We start from the raw sequence: 20,567 nt of genomic DNA, 5'->3' as shown, positions 1-20,567 counted from the left end.
TCTTCCTACCCTCTTCCCGTGGGCCTCTTGTCTATGCTTGGCTCTGGAGAGTCTGTTCTGCTAGTCTTCCGGCTGTTTTCTGGGTTATTGAGGAAGATGTGGGTGGAATCTAAGCAATCAGCAGGACGAGGTGAGCCCAGAGTCCTCCCATGCTGCCATATTCCCAGAACTCTCTTTCATATATTTTCTTAATTCTAGTTTGGCCTTTTATTTTCCACTTAAAGAAGTTCTTTAATATTTCTTACAATAAAGCCTGTTTAGTGGTGATTAACTCCTTCAGCTTTTGCTTATCTGGGAAACTCTTTATCTCCCCTTCAATTTTTAATAATAAACTTGCCTGGTATTCCTGGTTGTGTTTTTTTTTCCTTTCAGCACTTTGAATATATCATGTCACTGCTTTCTGGCCTGTAAAGTTTCTGCTGAAAAATCAGCTGATACTCTTATAGCAGGTTCCCTTATATACAGCTAATTGCTCTTTTCTTGCTGCTTTTAAGATTCTCTCTTTGCCTTTAATTTTTGACATTTAAATTATAATGTATCTTGGTGTTCATCTTGTTTGGGACTTTCTATTATTCCTGGCCTGGATATCTGTTTTCTTTTCCAAGTTAGGGAAGTTTTTAACTATTAATTATTCAAATAAGTCTTCTGCCCCCTTCTCTCTGTCTTCTGTCTCTGGGACCCCTAAAAGACAAATGTTAGTATGCTTGATGTTTTCCTAGAGGTCCCTTAAACTATCTTCACTTTTAAAAAATTCTTTTTTCTCTTGTCTTTTCAGTTTGGGTGATTTCCACTAAATCTTCAAGACTATTGATCCACTGTTCTGTATCACTTAATCTGCTGTTTATTCCCTCTGGTATATTGTTAATTTCTGTTATTGTATCCTATAGCTCTGATTCATACTTTCTTATACTCTGTCTCTTTATTGAAGTTCACACTGTTTTCATATAATCTTCTCTTGAGCTCATAAAGTAAACATGGCAATTACTTTGAACTGTATTGGATAGATTGTTTATCTTTGCTTTGTTCTGTTCTTTTTCTGAGGTTTTGTTTTATTCTTTAATTTGCAAGTTTTTCCTCATACTCCTCATTTTGCCCAAATCTGTGTTTGTTCTTCTATATTAGGTAGTCCAGCTGTAACTCCCAGACTTAAAGGAGTGTCCTTATGTAGGAGATGTCCTGTGGGGGACAAGAAGGACAATCACCCTGGCCATCAGAACCAGGTGTTCCAGGGGTATCCTATTTGTGGGCCATATGCACCTTTCTGTTGTGGCAGAATCATGACTGCTGAGAGGGTAGTGGTGGGTGGGACTGACTCAGAGCCTGACTTTGTTATATTTGTTTTTATGGTTATCTGACATTTAAGGTAATTGTACTACATTTCTACCTATGTAGTGATAAAAAAAATTACCTTTAAATTCTCTTATTTCAGTAAAATATGAGAGTTAACTGAAAGAATATATTAAGTAGAACACTTATGAAAGAAGTTGAAGGGGACACATAGAAATAGAAAAGCATTCCATGATCATGGATTGGAAGAAGAAACATTGTTAAAATGTCTATACTTCCCAAAGCAATCTACACATTTAATGTAATCCCTATCAAAATACCGACAGCACTTTTCACAGAGCCAGAACAAATAAACCTAAAGTTTGTATGGAACCACAAAAGACCCCAAATAGCAAAAGTTAATCCTGATAAAGAAAAAAAAAAAACTGGAGGCAACATGGTTCTGGATTTCAAACTACATTACAAAGCTGTAGTCAAGACAGTATGGTACTAATACAAAAACAGACACATAGATCAACAGAATAGAAAATTCAGAAATGGACCCCAACTATATGTTCAATTAATCTTCAACAAAGCAGGAAAGAATATCCAATGGAAAAAAGACAGTCTCTTTAACAAATGGTATTGGGAAAACTGGACAGCAACAAGCAGAAGAAGAAAACTGGAACACTTTCTTACACCATACACAAAGATAAATTTAAAATGGATGAAAGACCTAAATATGATACAGTAAACCATCAAAATGCTAGACGAGAAAACAGCAGTAACCTCTTTGACTTCAGCCCGTGGGAGTAACTTCTTACTAAACGTATTGCCAGAGGCAAGGGAAACAAAAGCAAAAAATGAACTACTGGGACTTCATCAAGATAAAAACCTTCTGCACAGTGAAGGAAACAATCAACAAAACTGAAAGGCAGCCTATGGAATGGGAGAGGATATTTGCAAATGACATACCTGATAAAGGGTTAGTATCCAAAATCTATGAAGAACTTATCAAACCAAACACCCAAATAACAATCCAGTTAAGAAATGAGAAGACACTTTTCCAAAGAAGACATCCAGAGTACTAACAGACACATGAAAAGATGCTCAACATCACTCATAATCAGGAAAATACAAATCTAGACCACGATGAGATACCACTTCACAACTGTCAGAATGGCTAAAATTAATAACACAAGAAACAACAGGTGTTGGTGAGGATGCAGAGAAAGGGGAACCCTCTTGCACTAGTTGTGGGGATGCATATTGGTACAGCCATTTTAGAGAACAGTATGGAGTTTCCTCAAAAAGTTAAAAATAGAACTACCCTATGATCCAGCAATTGCACTATAGGTGTTTGCCCAATGGATACAAAACACAGATCCAAAGGGGCATGTGCACTCCGATGTGTATAGCAGCATTATCAACAATAGAGCACAACTATGGAGAGAGCCCAAATGTCAATCAACTAAAGAATGGATAAAGAAGAAGTGGTATATATATGAAATGGAATATCACACAGCCATCAAAAAGAATGAAATCTTGCCATTTGCAATAACGTGGATTGAGCTATAATGTATTATGCGAAGCAAAGTAAGTCAGGCAGAGAAAGACAAATACTATATGCTTTCACTTATATGTGGAATTTAAGAAACAAAACAATGAACACATGGGAAAGGGGGGAAAGAGAAGAGAGGGAAAGAAAACACAAGAGACTCTTAACCATAGAGAACAAACTGAGGGTTAATGGAGGAAGGTGAGTGGGGGATGGGCTAGATTGGTAATGGGTATTAAGGAGGGGACTTGTTATGATGAGCACTGGGTGTTGTATGTAAGTGATGAATCACTGAATGTTACCTCTGAAACCAATATGTACTGTATGTTAACTAACTAGAGTTTAAATAAAAATTTGAAAAGAAAAATAAATTAAAAAATAAAGAAGATATTAAGTAGGTATTAGCGCAGATGGCAATATTCTAAAGATAGCACATGAATGATTAAAGTTCTGGAAAACTTCACCAACAACATTATTTTCATGAGTTAAGCATAATCCATTTTACCACTTTTCTAATATTGAGCTTTTAATTTGTTTTCTATTATAAACAATGCTTCAAAGAACCTCTTATAGCTAAATATTATTCATATCCATGATGATTCCCTTAGGAGAATTCTCAGATGTGGAATTGTCAGGTGGAAGGGCAATGATTATATTATTTTAAAGTTTGAAATTAGTGTTCACTAACCATTTCTCTAAGTTTTTATTGAGACATGTAGGAGGTTAGCAAAGCAACATTTATGACCCAGAGGAATAATTTCTTGTTAATCAAAAGGTTGCTTAATGCAATTACCTTCAAGTGTGTTCCAGGACCACATGACAATTCCTCCCACCCTGGGGAAGTCCTGTGGTAGGGAAAATGGTTGGTTGGAAGATCTGATTTGTAGTTGATGTTACTGTTTCCACTTAATTAGCTTTGTGATCTTGTGCAAGTCACAACCTCTCTCTGAGCTATAATTTTCTCACTCATAAAGTCATACTAAAAATAATACAGTGTTTACCTCACTGAGCTGTGAAGATTAAATGAAATATGTGGAAATGGCTTGTAAATGCTAAAACATGATATAAAATGTTAGTAGCTGGTGTTATAAAAGTACAATATATGCTCCCCACTTGAGAGATTTTGCAAGTACAATTCTCAGGCTTCACAGATACAGGTCATCTCGTGCAATGCAGACAATTTTTTAATGTCATATGGGGACAGTATATAGAAAAAGTGGAGGGTATGAAAGAGAATTAAATTCCAATGAAAGCCTATTTCGTTACTGATTATTCCTTCCCATTCTCTCCTCAGCAAGCACTAGAACCTTGTATGGCATTGCAGCCAACACTAATCCTGGGTTGAGCATTCTTTCTTATCATTAAATCTCATTGAAAGCATCAGTTACTCAAAAGTCACATTACTTGTTAATCTAGAATTGGTCAGGTGGCTCAGAATTTCAGAGTTTGGGCCAGAACAAAAGTTAGCTATTTCTGGTACCTATAGATTTTTTGAAAAACTAATGATCTTCCCTGAGACTCTGTTCTCTTCCCATGATGCACGTTATTTGAATGGTCTCTTGTCATGGGTAGATTCAGGTAAAAATCAACCAATGAGCTGCCTACCAGAGAACAATGATGTTGATAAAACCCAGAGAGCAGAGCCCATTGTGAGTGCAGTGTGTTCAGAAGGGTAGGGGGCTGACCCTGAAGGCAGCTGGGTTCTAGATTTAGCTCTGCCATGAACTACCTAGAATCTGAATGTCTGCATCTGTAAAATAAGTGAGTTAGATTAGAATCTAGTCACAAGGTCTTTAAGGTGTCTGTTCACAGTAAGATTCTATAGCTCTATAGGTCAGTTAACAAATAACGGGATTAACCTTCCCAACCTTCCAGCATGGGCAAGACAGAAAATACTGAAGCCAGAGGGTCTCAGCTGGGAGTTTGGGAGGAGCAAGGATTCTACTCTGTGACATCACAATATTCAGTCCAGGCTCCAACTTGGCCACTGAGAAGAAAGTAACAGGAGGTTCAGCTATTGATATATTAGAGGCAGGACACTACCGGACAGAGCTAGAAGGAAATAGCTAGCCATGCCTCCAGTTCAGGTATGTAACAATTGCTAAGCTTAGAATAGAAATTGCTGTTATCTAAAAAAATAGAAAGAGAGGACCAGGAGATGAGTATATCTCCAGGCTTAGGAATAAGATAAGCATAGAGACTACGCACCACATACTTTATGGTAAAGGTTCCCAATGATCAGAAAAAGGCCAAAGGCAGTCCCACCAGAAAGCGAGTTGTGTTATGTCCTCTTAATAGCCAGACTTATTTAATGTCATGAAGCCAGATGAAGATATTTCCAAGACTTTTAACCCCTCACCGGTCTATCCCCAACCATGGCAAAAATGCAAAAGCAACAGTTACCTCGAGGAAGTCAGTGTAAAATTACTTTGTAGAGTAGTTTACATTTATTGCCTGGTGGTGTTTATTCTTTTAATAGCTTCTTCCCAACATTGAAAGGGAAGAATAGACTTAACAAAAAATAAGTTAACTGAAAGAACTGAAAGAAGTATTTTCATAGAAGATAATACAAAGATAGAAATAAAAGTAATAAAAAGAGGAGAAATAAGTTTATTATGGGTTAGCAACCAAGATTAAATTTAAAGCCTTGAAATTTCAAGGCTTAAAAGGCAAAAGGCCATCATCTCCTATAAACAGTGAAAGAGAAGGGCCTTATGGTTGAGAAGTAGGTAAAACAGTTCAGCTGGAACCATCTATAGCTCCTCCCCCTCTAAAGAACTCATGCCAGTGAAATCATCGCTGGGGATGCAGACATTTCTGTTTTCTTTACCTTGCCTTGGGGTTTTGGCTTCTAAAGTATTTGTTTCTTCCTGGAGTCTTGGGGCCCAGAGAGGCTCAAGTGACGGCAAATAGCTGTTCTGTTTACCAGTAGGGCGGAGCATGGGGTGAGCGCCAGGTCCTGACTCATCTCCATTGGCCTCCCTCCGTGTCTCAACACACTGCGACCCCAGAGCTGAGTACAAGACTGTTCAGGCAAGCACGCTGAGATTTGCCCGCAAGAGCTAAGTTTATTGCCACATTCCCTCAGTGGAAGCAGCAGTCCAGTGTTCTGACAGGTAGATTAGTTACCCACAGGGGACTCCAATAGCAATAGACCAGGGGACGGGAGATCCAATCTCTAACCACAGGACACAATTTTAACACATTATGACCTCCAACATCAGGAATAAATATATCTCAGCAGTAAGACCAATACTCTATACACTATAAAAGTAGTAATAACCTAAAGCATGTCAATAAATCCGGAGGTCCAGATGAAAACAAAATGTACTTGTACATTAACTCTACTATATATTCAACCTCCCTCTAGAGAAACCATCATGATTTTTACAATTACAGTATTTATTTATTAAAAAATGTTTTTTTAATGTTTATTTTTTGAGAGAGAGACACAGGGGTGAGTGGGGGAGAGACTGAGAGAGATGGAGACACACAATCTGAAGCAGGCTCGCTCTGAGCTGTCAGTGCAGAGCCTGATGCAGAGCTTGAACCCACAAACCATGAGATCATGACCTAAGCCAAAGTCAGATGCTCAACCAACGGAGCCACCCAGGTGCCCCTACAGTTACATTATGATCCAACTTCTTAGGTCCTTGAAAATTAAATCCTCAATGGTCCAACTTTTAGACTTCATTAATAGTTATTGAAAACCAAGTTTAGGTTTAACTTAAAATAATATCCAAAAAACATAGTGTCCTAACTTGTCTACATTTATATTCCTTGACTATAATGTTCTCTGAGCATTGTGTTAGTCACATACTATGGAATTTTAGAGTTGGAGGGGAACTAAGAGATCATACATTCCAATGTCCTCATTTCTACAAGAGGGAACCAGCACAGAGAGGTTGTGTCTTGACTTAGGTCATTAAGCTAGTTAGTGTTAGCTTGGGGAACATAGTTTAAGTCCTCTTACTTTCAGCCAGGTGTCTTCAATATTCCCTGCCCCTAATTCATGCTGAAAGAATTAACTATTCATATCTGACCTATTTTAGAATATCCTAAGAAAGGAAATCTCATTTTATACCCTTGGAGTGGTTATTAGTAAATTCAAGTACTCTATATAGGTGGCACCAGTCACCAAAACTCTCCTACCCTTTATAGCTCCAAATAGAACAAGCTTTGGTCAAGGTCAAGAAAAGGCAACCAAGACCCCATCCAAAAGGCTGAGATAACAATTAAAATAAATCCAGGGAAACTGACAGGTTATTCTGCCTTGAGGCCTGATTAGAAGTAGTTCACTGAAAAAAAAAAAAAAAGAAAAAGAAAAGAAAAAAGGCATTTATAACATTAACAACCTTTCTGCTTTTTAATAAATATGCAGACTTTCTGTGGCCTTGCCTTTTCCAGTTTAGCTAGATCACTTTGTTTATGTGTATGAGTGTGTATAGTCTGTATATATATCATATATATGTATACTCCATAGATGTATGTATGAGTGAACACTTCATCTGGCAGGTGTGGCTATTACATCATGTGTGGTAACCTATCCTTACTACCTAATATACCTCCTTTATGAGCCTCTCCTGACTCTTCCCATGAATTAATATTTTATTTGTAATTATGAGCTGCCTTAGATTTTTCCAGGGTTTGTTTTATGTAGAGCTGTGTATGTCTTGCATCTCTAATTAACCTGTAAGTCTGAGCCCAGGCATTCCCTGGATACAGATATTCACAGCTTTTTCCTATTCAATTCATTGCAAATATATTAATATCTGTCTAAAGTCCCAAAATCTGAAAGGAAATGAAATTGCTAAATATAAATATAGATCTCATTTTCATAGTCATCAGTGCCAAAGATCTGATGAATATTTTCTAGGCTGCTAGACTGTTTTTTAACCAACTGAAAAGTGTATATCTTGTAAGGAACTTCCATATGTTTCTAGCTATCCATGCAGATTATCTTTCATAAAAGAGAATTATTAAATGATCACTAATAGAAAAGAACATTCCATCATGACATAGGGTTTAAACGGGTTGTAGTAATGTCTTTCAGCTTCCACATTAATTTCAAAGGTTGTGTAATATATTGAGTAACTTTGCATATACTACAGCATAAAACTTCATGAGAAAGCTGATTGTAAGAAATGGAGGGTTTTATAAAAAGAGCTTTAATTTCAGATTCTTCATTGTGGGTTTTGCATTTTCATCTCTACAGTAAACTGAAACACAGGTATGCCAAATGAACTTTTGAAATGTTTTCCATCAAATTACCCAAGAAAATGCATCCTGATCAGTTTTATTTAACAGCTTTGGGAGGAAAAAAAAGCAAAGAAATCTACCTTGCCAGAGATCAAGGCATTTGATTCTTTCTCTCGCTGCCACCACCTGGGGTGCCTTGGCATCTGGCCACACCTGGATCTCTGACACATACAGGACTCTCCTTTATCCCAGCCCAGCCTCCATGCCCACTCTCCTAAGAATTGTGCAATGAGACCTTTGTAACCTGAGGCTTGTGAAGTCTGGAAAGGAATGTGACACAGAGCCAACAGACGTTGCTGCCACCAGGGCTTAGAAGGAGCTTTCCTACCTGTTCACCTGGTGCCTGGGGGAATCTCAGAAGGGGAAAGGTATGCTCTAAAAGGAGTGGGAATGGAGCCTTTGGCAAGACAATGAAGCAATCACTCGAGTGTCTTTTCCCTGTTCTCTTTGCCAACCTTCAGAGTCATGTTTCATGCTGCTCCCAAGAGTAGTCTCAGATCCACTTTTGAACCACTTCCTTTCCTACTCCTAATTACACTCCCTGCTGAAAGCTATGAGTAGTAGGTTCATTCTTCCAGCGGCTCTATAAATGCTGATGGGTGATCCTAATGGGGGTTCTATATTAAACAGTGATATTGATGACAGATTGGTGGGAGCTGTTGGCAGGACAGCTGGAGAGATCTTTGTGATCAGAGCCCTACCCTATTGGTACTTGTCAGTTAGCAACACAAAACTTTTCTCCCCACCTCCCCCACATACATCTTCCTCCATCATGGCAAATACACAATCTGCCCATTGGCAATACTTGAGGTTGTCCTACCTCTTCTGCCCAGGGAATTCTGTCATGAGCTGAGTCAGGAATAAGCGTCTTTTAAGTTGCCCATTTATCAGGGCATTTGGGTGGCTCAGTCGGTTGAGTGTCCGACTCTTGATTTCAGCTCAGGTCATGATCCCAGGATTGTGGGATTGAGGCCCATGTCGGGCTCCGTGCTGAGGATGGAGCCTGCTTAAGATTCATTCTCTCTCTCTCTCTCTCTCTCTCTCTCTCTCTCTCTCTCTCTCTCTCTCCTTCTGCCCCTCTCCCTTACTCATACTTCTCTCTCTCAAAAATAAAATAAAATAAAATAAAATAAAATAAAATAAAATAAAATAAAATAAAATGTTAAAAAAAGTTGCCCAATCATAATGGTCACACAAGTAGACCTCTAAAAGGAAGAACTAAAAGAAAGTGAAAGACTTACTCTTCAGTCTTATACTGTTTAGAACAACCAAATATAATTAATTATAAAGGACAAGTTCTGTATTTTATCCATATTGCTTATAAACAAAAGGTAGTCCCTGAAAAACAGATTTTTAGCGAGTTGAGAAGGTAATTTACTTGACAATTACCAGTATTTTCCTTTCTTTAGAACATATTTAGAATGCAAAGTCATTTTTCTTAGAAAATGGAGGAAGGATTTCTTTTATGTTAGAATAGGTTCTTTTCTATGTTAGGAACTGATACCACCTCACACCTCTAACCAACATATCACCTCTTGCTGTACTCCATCCTTTCAAGGTGGTCCTCCTTTCTTCCCCAAATGAATTCAGTATCAGTTTCAATCCACTTTGTGGTTTTTGAAAACTCAATATGTACCATGCTCTGTGACAATAAAAAAGTTAAATGTCTGGCATAAATTTGGCTCTTTAAGAATTAAGAATTTAGTAAGGGAGACAAGATATACACCTTTGAAGAGTTCAAAAGCAAAAAGGAGTTTAAAAACTGCATAACTATGAAAAATATTTGTATTGTGGACTTCAAAGTGTCCAGGGGCTAAGGGAAGAGTAGAGGTGAAGTTGCCCCAGGTTGCTCATCATAGCAGAGTTGGGACTTGAAGAGAAATAGTAGCGTGCTGTTTAAGTAGTAGGCTTAAAGAGAAAAACCATTTTCTAGATTTTGGTCCTGGAACAACAGGTCTTCTCCTATTCACAGACCTTATCTCCACTCTCCCTGTACTTCTACAATTCCATTTTTGCATGCAAGGCGAACAAACAATTCACATGGCTTTGTTGGGATATGGAAAATAGGAGTCATGGAAACATGCCACACAAGAAAAGATTAAACCAACCTTAACATGTGGTTTCTGTGAAAGGCCCAGCATACTGTACCCTGAACTGTGTCTGATTTTAATTATGGACATGGGCTTCCTGATCTTCCACCCAAAAGTTGGCATGTTCCAGACCTAATTCATTGTATTCCTCCAAATCTTCTCCCTTTTTTGTGATTCCCATCTCGGCCAATAACCTTACCATATTCCCAGTGATTCTGACGAGATGGTGAGTCCTTTCTGATTCCTTTGACTCTCCTCCCATTCACTTGGTTATGAAGCCCAGGAGGTTATCTCCACATCTCTTTCAAGTCCATTTCTTCTACCAGTTCCGCCTGCTGTTGCCCTGGGCCAGGCTCTCATTCTCTTTCCCTAAGATTACCCATCTCCCCAACTTCATTGCTCTGATCTCTGTTGTTTACAACTTTCTAAAATAAATACTGGAGGTTGTCACTTGCTAGGTTAAAAATGGTTCAAGTTTTCCCACTGTTTAAAAAATGAAGACCAAACTCCTTATCTTGGCTTTCAAGGTCTTTCACTTTTTCTAGCCATTCTCCACCAACCATTCACTCAGTCTTCCCCAGTTTATTAACCAGATGGACTCCTCTACTTTCCATTCTCCAGACTGCCCAGCCCTTTCTTTCCTCGATGGTCTTACTCATACAGTTCTCTTCTGACAGCTGAATTCCTACAGGATTCCTCCTCAGATTGGTGACTTTTTCTTTCTTCCTTCATTTATGATTTTCTCATGGAATTCTTTTTTTAAAATGTTTATTTATTTTTAAGAGAGAGAGTGTGAGTGGAAGGGGCAGAGAGAGAGAGAGAGAGAGAGGAAGACAGAATCTGAAGTAGGCTCCAGGTTCTGAGCTGTCAGCACAGAACCCGATGCAGGGCTGGAACTCAAGAACCGGAAGATCATGGCCTGAGCTGAAGTCAGATGCTTAATTGACCAAGTCACCCAGGTGCCCCTCTCATGGCATTCTTATTTTTACGACCCTTTTGGCTGAAGGAGTGAGCCAGGTGGGGTTGGAAGACCAAGAAGAAGAGAGAAGAGTTTCTTAAGACCCGAAATAGCATGTGCAAAGACTCAGAGTAAAGAGAGAATGGCATCTTCAAGGAACTAAGCAGTGTCCAGTAGTTGGTAGAAATCAAATCTAAGCAGAGAGGAAAGAACTGGGGAGAGATGGCACTGGACCTGCTACGGAGCTGGGGTTTTAACTTAAGATCAGTGGGCAGCTTTCTTTCTTCTTTATAAAGTTTATCTATCTATTTTTAAAATTTATTTAGTAATCTCTACATCCAAGATGGGGCTACTCACAACCCCAACATTAAGAGTTGCATGCTCTCCTTACTGAGCCAGCCAGGTGCCCCTGGTGGGTAGGTAGTTTTAAAGGGTTGGTTATAAGCAGGGGAGCAATAGATATTATTTGCACTTTAAAAGAAAGTAATTTATGGAGAACAGATGGGAATGGAGAAAAACTGGAGAAAAGACTGTCAGTTAGGATCCTGGTAGGGTAAACCAAGGAGATGATAAGCTTGGTCTAGGGTAGTGACAGTAGAAAAGAGAGGAAGGCAGTGGACTTCTGGAAGGCCCAAGAATGATACTGTACTAGGTGCAATAACACTTCCCACTAATGCCCCACTAAGCAGATCAGACTTTATCTTATAGGAAACAGGAAGCAACAAGGATTTCTTAGCTTAGGTAAATCTACATTTTTGAAAGAGAACACTGGAGATGGTATGGAAGAAGGCTAGAAGGGGTAGACTGGTTGCAGATGGACAGGAAGCAAAGTCATTGAGGTGGGTGTTAAATGCTGATGGCACAGCTGCTCAAAGCAAGTGAACCCCTCTCAGCACTGGTGATCCTGCCCCAAGTGCAGTTAAATAAAAATAAATACATTTTAATTGAAAAGTTATATGTGCATGAAGTAAAAATTTAAACAGTATAAACTTTATGCCATGAAATAATTCTCCCTTGTATCCCAGTCCCCAGTCCTTTCCCTCCATGGAACTTGAGACAAATTTTACATGCTCTCCAGAAATTTTCTACGCATAAACAAACATGTACAAGTATGTATTATGCACATGCTCTCTATGTATATATGCACACATATGGATCCACTTTTTAAAATAAGATTACTATACACATACTTCTATGCCTTGCTTTTTTATAAAAATGTGAAACTGCATTTTTATACCCTTTTTTACATCACCTCATGGAGATGTGTGCTTCATTCTTTTTATGCCTACATTGAAAATACTCCTACAGTTAATTCACAAGTTTCCCTACTTATGAACATTGAAGTCAAACATGGCTTCACAGGAGGAAGTCAAATTTTCACTCTTCACAGATGACAAGATATTCTATATGGAAAAACCTAAAGGTTCCACCAAAAAACTCTTAGACCAACCCATGAATTCAGCAAACTCACAAACTATAAAATCAGTGCACAGTTTAAGCAATCCACTCCTGATTATTGTTGCACTATATGCTAACTAACTTGGATGTAAATTTAAAAAATAAATAAATAAAAAGAAAGTAAAATCAATGCACAGAAATTGGTTGCATTTCTATACACCAATACTGAAGCAGAAAGAGAAATCAAGGAATCTATTCTATCCCATTTACAATTGCACCAAAACCCATAAAATACCTAGGAATAAACCTAACCAAAGAGGTGAAAAATCTATACACTGAAAACTATAGAAAAGCTTATGAAAGAAATTGAAGAAGACACAAAAAAAAATGGAAAAATATTCCATGTTCATGGATTGGGAGAACAAATATTGTTAAAATGTCAATACTACCCAAAGAAATCTACATATTCAATACAATCCCTATCAAAATAGCACCAGCATTCTTCACAGAGCTAGAACAAACAATCCTAAAATTTGTATGGAACCAGAAAAGACCCCGAATAGTCAAAGCAATCTTGAAAAAGAAAACCAAAGTGGGAGCCATCACAACCCTGGACTTTAAGATGTATTACAAATCTGTAATCATCAAGACAGCATGGTACTGGCACAAAAACAGACACTCAGATCAATAGAACAGAATAGAGAACCCAGAAATGGACCCACAAACATATGGGCAACTAATCTTTGACAAAGCAGGAAAGAATATCCAATGGAATAAAGACAGTCTCTTCAGCAAAAGGTGCTGGGAAAACTGGACAGCAACATGCAGAAGAATGAACATGGACCACTTTCTTACACCATACACAAAAATAAACTCAAAGTGGATGAAAGACCTAAATGTAAGACAGGAAGCCATCAAAATCCCAGAAGAGAAAGCAGGCAAAAACCTCTTTGATCTTGGCCACAGCAATTTCTTACTCAACACGTCTCCAGAGGCAAGGGAAACAAAGGCAAAAATGAACTATTTGGACCTCATCAAAATAAAAAGCTTCTGCACAGCAAAGGAAACAATCAGCAAAACTAAAAGGTAACCAACAGAATGGGAGAAGATATTTGCAAACCACATATCAGATAAAGGTAGTATCCAAAATCTATACAGAACTCACCAAACTCCACACCCAAAAAACAAATAATCCAGTGAAGAAATGGGCAGAAGACATGAATAGACACTTCTCTAAAGAAGACATCCAGATGGCCAATAGGCACATGAAAAGATGCTCAACATCACTCATCATCAGGGAAATAGAAATCAAAACCACACTGAGATACCACCTCACACTGGTCAGAATGGCTAAAATGAACAAATCAGGAGACTATAAATGCTGGAGAGGATGTGGAGAAACGGGAACCCTCTTGCACTGTTGGTGGGAAGGCAAACTGGTGCAGCCGCTCTGGAAAACAGTGTGGAGTTTCCTCAAAAAATTAAAAATAGATCTACCTTACGACCCAGCGATAGCACTGCTAGGAATTTACCCAAGGGATACCTGAGTGCTGATTCATAGGGGCACATGTACCCCAATGTTTACAGCAGCACTTTCAACAATAGCCAAATTATGGAAAGACCCTAAATGTTCATCAACTGATGAATGGATAAGAAAGATGTGGTTTATATATACAATGGGATACTACTTGGCAATGAGAAAGAATGAAATCTGGTGCTCTTAGCCTGTGTGGTAGCTGCCTCCCAGTGCTGTTGCATCATTCCCCACAGGTACTGAGATGCCCCCTTTGTAGTTGGACAGGTCTGAAGGTATTAGTTATTGGTCCAAGCTCAGGGGCAGCAGTGGGGAGGGGAAGGCTCATTTTTGTCTTCACATGTCTGAATACATTGAACTTGAGTGCAACCTGGAGCTACTAGGAGAGCTTTACTTTCCTTTGCCTTGAAGTAAGCCACAGAACATTAACAGTTGCTACCCTTTATTGAAAGTTATGTGCTTGTGCTTTGAGCAGGATAATTTCATTTAATGTTTGCAATGACCCTGTGCTCTTCCCACCACCCCACTCTCCCATGGAAGGGTAGGGATGACATGGTCACCGTGGGCTTCCAAGGGCAGGGACTGTGAAACATCCTTCTTAAACCACTGTCCTCAGAGCCACCAAGAGCACCCTACATTGCCTTCAAGGTCCCCATGGGCCAGAAACATTCTCTTACACTCATCCCCAGTTATGTCCATAAAAACAGCTTACAACATGCATGAATCAATAATTCTACAGGTGTGTGCTGTCTGCTGATTCACCCATGGAACAGGCCTGGGCTTTCCCTTCATTTGGTTTGCTCTTTGTAGCCTAACTAACATGTTGCTGCTCCTCACTTTCCATCTCCTCTGGCACTTTCAGGAAACACTGTCCAGTGGCAAACTTATTGTAAGTCCCTAAATCAATCTTATTTAAAGGAGACTCCTCTGTCCTCTCTTCCTTCATCACTTTCTGGGTTCTTCCCTGGAAGTTCTCTTTGTGGTGACAGCATAAGCAGTTTTCACAGTGTTACTAAGTTAGCTTTGGCCACAGCAAACCTCTTGTCTGAGAGAGGAGGAATCAAGATCAAGAAGACATGTGTCTTATCCAGGTTCACAGTTAGACGCCAAGTCATCCATCTCCCAGTCCAGTGTTTCTGGTGTACCCCACAGATATCAGTTCTGATGGGTGGGGTTCAGTCCAATCCATTGGAGGCAGGCTGAAGAGCAGCATATCTCCAAGGTGAGAGGCAGATATGCAGGCTGTACCAGATGACAAGGGAGGTCAGTAACTCTTTTGCATGGCTGCCTCTATGTACAACCGTGTACAATGATGTAGGTACAGCACGAACAAAGCAAGATATTGGTAGAACAACTGGGATAGAGTAGTCCTTTTTTATCAACAGAAGCAAATTCCCTTTGGTTTTCATGCTTCACTGGAAGGCCCAGGAAAGATCTGAGACTCTTATCTGTCTGGAATTGCAACAAGTGATTCACTATGGCCCCCATTCCCAATGGAAGTGGCTTTGGCTTGTATCGTGTGTTTATAGAAAATCAGCTGGTAAGTCTGCATGGATTCACCCAGTGAATTCTCCATGACACCTTTGTAGGCCAATAGGCAAGCATTTGGGCTTCATGGGATGACATTTCCAGATCAGAGCCCTGGTCTGGTTCCATCTCATCACCAGTGTTGTTTTGAGTTTGTGAATTATACGATAGGAGCTGAGAGTAAATGGGCTTGTTTCAGCCAAGGTTCTGAGAACTCCCTATCAGATAAACACTAACACAAGGAAACAATCATTGGTGGTAACAACTCACAAAAGAAAAATAAAATTGTTTTCAAGATCATCCTACTTTTTATTTTTAAACAAAGAATACATGAATTCCAGGTGCTTTGAGAGCAAAAAAGCAATTGTTGAGAAGGCAGCACACTCTAGAGATGGGTAAAGACTTTGGAAGGTACCCACAGACATGGATGTTCATCCTGGCTGCCAAGACCTCATTGGTGCCCTTGGGCAAATCACCTACTTCACTGCTTGACCTGGGATTCTTGGAACTGGGAGACCTGTGATCCTACCCAGGCTCTGTTAGTAACTATTTGATGTTGACATATGTTACTTTTTTGAACCTTTGTTTCTTGATTTGTAAAATGGGAATAATAACATTTTCCCTGCCTACCTGTCCCTGTTGTTGTGTACGTTAAATGAACCTATGTGAAAATACTTTGTTAATAATAGTGTGCTCTCTATATTATATTTTCCTGTGATGCAGACATAATGTCTTTTGCTGAAAGTGAAGCAGGAGATTGGTGGAGAATGTTGGAGCATGGTAAAAAGACTAGGGTCTTCTGGGACACAGAGAAGCATGCAGGGCAGGGTTGCAACTGGGTTTGGAGATCATGGATCTGTGATGGCAACATTCACCTCACCAGTGGATGTTCAATTAAATATTGGTTGGGGCAGTAGAAGGAATTAGGGGTATTGACAAAGGAATAGTTACAATGGTGATGCCAGAGTCTAAGTTGAACAGGTAAAGGGTTAAAGAAAGGGACATGGCTGATAGATTTGGGGAATTAGGAGGTGTTAGTGAGATGTAAATGCTGTGTGTACAGATGAGCTAGCTGGTGAGGTAAGCAATGATGGGTTTAGGGTGTGAGGCTGGAGTTCGAGGTTTGAGAGCTGGAGGACATCCAGCTATCCTAGTAGGGCAGCGAGCCATGAGGGAAAGGGTGCTGGCTTGGAAAACCACATGGGAACTGAAGGGCCCCAGGTCAGTGACAGGACTTGGGTTAGAGAGAGCTGATTGCCAGAGTCCTGAGAGAATACGAGCGAGGTGTCAGATATAGGAATAGATATGGGGAGGACAGGGAAACTATGGATGGTAGACAGATCAAATGTAAGGGATAGAGTGTCTGGAAGGGATTGGAGGAGAATGTTGAAGCTATTTCAGGGTAAATGAGAACCAGAAAACAGAATGACCCAGAGGCATGTTTGACTTAAAATTTGGTATGAATTATATATAAACCAATCATTTTACACATATATAATCAAAAGTTGTAGGGGAATCTTGACCTCAATATGCAAATATTTAAAATAAATTTTAATGGGAAACTCCTTTTAACCATTAACATTTTTAAAAATAATAGGACCAGTGGCATGCTGGAGCCAGTTAGTTAGTACCAGCGGATGGGAGCCACATATTGTTAAATTCTCTGGAATTCTGCAAGCAAGGTGTCATGTTGGTAGCTTGAAATAGGCCTGGGAGGGAATAGTTACACCATGAAAATCTGCAAATACTATGAACTAGGGCTTTTTCTTCCCTGAAAAAATCTGGTTCCATCGTATCACTAGTGTTGTTTCCAGAGTTTGTGAATTATATGACAGGAGCTGAGAGTAAATGGGCTTGTTTCAGCCAATGCTCTGAGAACTCTCTATCAGATGAACACTAACATTTCCCAGCACTTCAGCCTAAATACAAAATCCAAATCTGTCCAACTTTATAGCCCTGTCATTGTGGTTTAATTGTATTACTAACAGAGATATGTCCGAACCCTTGGTACCTGTGATTGTGATCTTATTGGGAAGTAGTCTTTGTAGATGCAATTAAAATGTAAGTTAAGGTACAGTCTACTGGAGTAGGGTGGGCCCTTAATCCAATTTGACTAGTGTCTTAATAAGAAGAGGAGACCCAGATACAGACACACAGAACACCGCATTAAGACACAAATGCAGGGGAGAAGGCCATGGCTATGGGAGCAGAGACTGAGGTACCCTGAGAATTGCCTGCAATTCCAGAAGCTAAGAGGAAGTTGTGAAACACATTTTCCCTCAGAGCTACCAAAAGGAAGCAAAAATGCCAAGACCTTGATTTCAGTCAGACTTCTAGCCTCCAGAACTGTGAGAGAGTACATTTCTGTGGTCCTAAGTCACCCCGTTTATACTACCTTTTTACAGCAGTGCTAGGAAACTGATATCTGTTATGCTATCAAGTTTGGACACAAAATAAGTGGAAGTTCCCCAATGTGAACTACAAAGGGAAGGTCCCTGTTCCCTGTGCTCTGGTTCCAGGGAGAGGATCCTCCCCTCCTACGTCCTCCAGCATGTATTTTCTGTACCATCCTCTGGTCCTTCTTGTTAGCTGCCTTGTATTGTGGATTATGCTTTTAAGTATAGACGTGTTGTCTCCTCCTCTTCTAGGTGGTAACCAGAGGTTGTAAATTCAGATGCCTCATGGGTCAAAGTTGCTAAATGTGATGCCAGGGGAACCATTTCTGGCTGGAATGTGTGTCTGCCTTTAAATAAAAACACCTCACCCTGCTGGTCAAGGAAAACTTGACTAAGACCTGACATCTGGGGACTTCTGGGATGTGCCTGAGGGAGGGGGAATGTCTCTTGGCCTTTGCCTCCGCCCACTAGCAGCTGGCTGGCACATATTCACTGTGAATTTGCTGCCTGGATCTCTTACATCTTCTGTCCTGACCCAGCCAACGAGTGGATGGGTCTGAGACCTCAGAAGTTCAACAACTGCCCCAAAGTTTCTGCTTCCAAACAGAAGCTTCAACACAAATTTTTGTCAGGTTATAATGTAAATCCCCCAACTGACTAACTACTTGACACTATTGCAAAACTTCAGCCTCAGAAGAATGCAGTAAAAGGGCGGCGCCCCTCTAGACACGGCCCTACCCTGGTGCTTCCATTCTTGGCCCTACCCAAGAATTTTTCTCACAATTCTTGAAATCTCAGGTGGCTGAAAGAGAGGCATCAGGGATACTGAAAATTGAGGGTGATTTGGGGTGAGGAATATTTTGAAGTTGAAACTCCTGTTTACAGTCCATTTCCTTTTGAACAGCAGAGGGCGATACATCTACACTGAATAGCCAGTCTGCCTTGCTTCAGGACTGAAATCCTGGGAGCCAAGGATTTTCTTTTTTTAATATGAGAACAAAGGCTGAATTGAATATTTGTTCATTTGACTGTTTTGCTTAGGCCTCTGAGAAAGTTACAGATAAGGCCTTTGAGTCGCTTACAGAATGTTCAAGCCCTGGGACCTGGGGCAGGGAGACCCTCTGAAGGGTTGTTGCAGGGTTGGGCAGGGTTGCTGCTTCCCTTATGGGCAAGCACTTGTCACACTCTCACTCTACCTAGAGACTGTCTAGTTCTGGTTAGTTTTGTGGAAGGGTTTAGACTGTGTCTCAGGTAAGACCAACCTTGTATAGGGACCCAGCATGTCACTTCCAGAGCTATCCTTTTTAAATTGGTTCCATGGGATTGTTCTACTTAGTATCTGGAGGTGAGGCCTGGCCCTAAGAGAATGGAGAAGACTGAGAGAAGGAGATGCTGTGAGGAGGGTGAAGGAAATGCAGAGGTCCTAACAGTTATTACCTAGATGGTAGCAGAGCTCTAGTGATGGTAGCCACTGACCAGTCATTGTGTCTTTGGTCTTAGACCAGCTCTAACCAACCTCTGATAGTGAGGACATCCAGCAGAATGTTCATGTTTCTGGAGCAACACAGAAAACTCTACAGTGCATTGAAGAGTCTGGAAGGAGCAGGTGTAGAGGAGTTGGGGAGGCTAGGAGGCTTGCTTATGGAAGTGGTGGTGAGGGCCCTGGGAAAGGGTGACTAGGTCAACATGTAGGTGAGGGCTTGGCTTTGGAGCTATGAGGCCTGTAAGGAGAGCCCAAGTTGGACAGGTGCTCACCTAGGTGGCAGGAGGGAGAAGACCACCAGCATCAATTCTCATCTAACCTTGCATATCTGGAATCCATTCACATGTGTGTGCAGTTGCAGAAAAATCTGCACCCAATTACATGATTCATTCAAAATGGGATCTGTCTACTTTTGCCACCTTGGAGAGGTTGGCTAAGCATTAGCTATTCATCTCTGAGCACCTCCAATGGCACTTAGCAGAGATTAAGACTGCTCTTAGCAATGATGTGTTGTCTGGTATGTTGTCAACAGCAAGGCACCATTTACCTTACAAGATACAAGGTCCTGTAGACCAAAAGTTGTGCTAATGGGTTGATTGGAATTTAGTAGGCCAGCTGAAAAAGAATACTTTGACAAAATGAGGGAAGAATGTGTATCTAAAATAGAAGGCACAAGGTAATTGTTATTATTTTGATGAATAAGTTGAAATGTACCAGTGAGAAGATCCACTTTGGACACTAGAAATTGGTGCAAGGCCATAATCTGCCTGGTGCAGTGGACCCAGAGGCAGAGAGGACTGCTCTACTTCCTCAGGCCTGTGACCAGATAAAAAAAGATTATCTTTGTCATTTACAATTATATTGCTCAATACAGCCTTTTTACTTAATGAGGATATAAAACCACAGAATTTGGAAGCAGAGCACTTAGATTTTACTCCGGTTCCTGCTTCTTACCACTCATCATTGTAGGTATTCATTCTTGGGGGAAGTCACATGACCACACTTAGCCAGTTATCTCTTTCTTAAAATGAACATTGAGTATCAAATAATGTAATGACATGTGAAAACACTTAGGAAATTACCAAGTGTGATATAAGT

The 20,567-nt window shown here is 40.1% G+C and overlaps 1 protein-coding gene and 1 long non-coding RNA gene across 4 annotated transcripts in view; one reads left to right on the top strand and one right to left on the bottom strand.

Annotated features, from left to right (window-relative positions):
• The window catches only part of LOC128312840 (uncharacterized), a 130,458-nt gene that overhangs the window by 29,732 nt on the left and 80,159 nt on the right, over positions 1-20,567 (bottom strand). The gene's annotated exons all lie outside the window — the stretch shown is intronic.
• The window catches only part of DNAJC5B (DnaJ heat shock protein family (Hsp40) member C5 beta), an 81,823-nt gene continuing 65,939 nt past the window's right edge, over positions 4,684-20,567 (top strand). The window contains exons 1-2 of one of the 3 annotated variants that reach the window (XM_053208294.1): positions 4,699-4,911; positions 8,040-8,451. The gene's annotated coding sequence lies outside the window, so the exon portion shown is untranslated. Of the gene's footprint in view, positions 4,912-8,039; positions 8,452-20,567 lie in introns of all 3 variants that reach the window. The other 2 variants (XM_053208292.1, XM_027042755.2) reach the window with 2 other exon arrangements.

The sequence above is a fragment of the Acinonyx jubatus genome, chromosome F2 (genome assembly GCF_027475565.1).
Source record: "Acinonyx jubatus isolate Ajub_Pintada_27869175 chromosome F2, VMU_Ajub_asm_v1.0, whole genome shotgun sequence".
In the NCBI taxonomy this organism is placed as follows: domain Eukaryota; kingdom Metazoa; phylum Chordata; class Mammalia; order Carnivora; family Felidae; genus Acinonyx; species Acinonyx jubatus.
This window is presented reverse-complemented; position numbering and strand designations above follow the sequence as displayed.